Below are 647 nucleotides of genomic sequence, written 5' to 3' on the forward strand. Positions count from 1 at the left end.
CCCCTCTGGTTTCCCACCACTGGCCACTGAAAACAGTCCAGAGAGTCCATGACAGGAGGACTAGGAGAAGCAGAAAGCGTTCTGAATGAGTGTGGGGAGGAGAGCGACGAGGGGATCGGGTGCACGATTGCCTCTTGCAAGAAAACGCCTCTTTGGCGTGGACTTGGCTGTTTCCATGCCAGGCTGGGGCATGCCGGAGCCTGGGGGTCCAGCCTGAGAGAGGTGGGCAGGGAGGTCACACACGGGTTTTTTCTAGTCCCCAAGGGTCAGGCAGCTGAAGTCTTGGTGGCGGAAATTAAAAGAAACTGCTATTTGAACAAATCAGGATTATTAGAAACCAATAAGGAGAAATCTTTATTATATATAAAATGAAAAGTATTTAATATGTATTTATGTAAAAGACTTGTGAGCACAAGCCTGAGGGCGAGATTGACACGGGTGTCCCCGCCACACGTCGAGTGCGGGCCAGGGCTGGGCCTCCTGCCCCTGCCCTATCGATGGCCACGTCTGCGTGTTCGTCTGTAGCTAGAGCTGTGTGTCGTGAAGCTGTGCCCAAAGATCTCCACGCTGTCTTGTGATGATGTGTGTTCACAGTAAACCTCTGCCGTGGCTCCCGCTTCTACCTGTCTATGATGCGACGCCGCGGG

Source organism: Buceros rhinoceros, unplaced genomic scaffold, assembly GCF_000710305.1.
Source record: "Buceros rhinoceros silvestris isolate BGI_N320 unplaced genomic scaffold, ASM71030v1 scaffold26505, whole genome shotgun sequence".
Taxonomy (NCBI): domain Eukaryota; kingdom Metazoa; phylum Chordata; class Aves; order Bucerotiformes; family Bucerotidae; genus Buceros; species Buceros rhinoceros.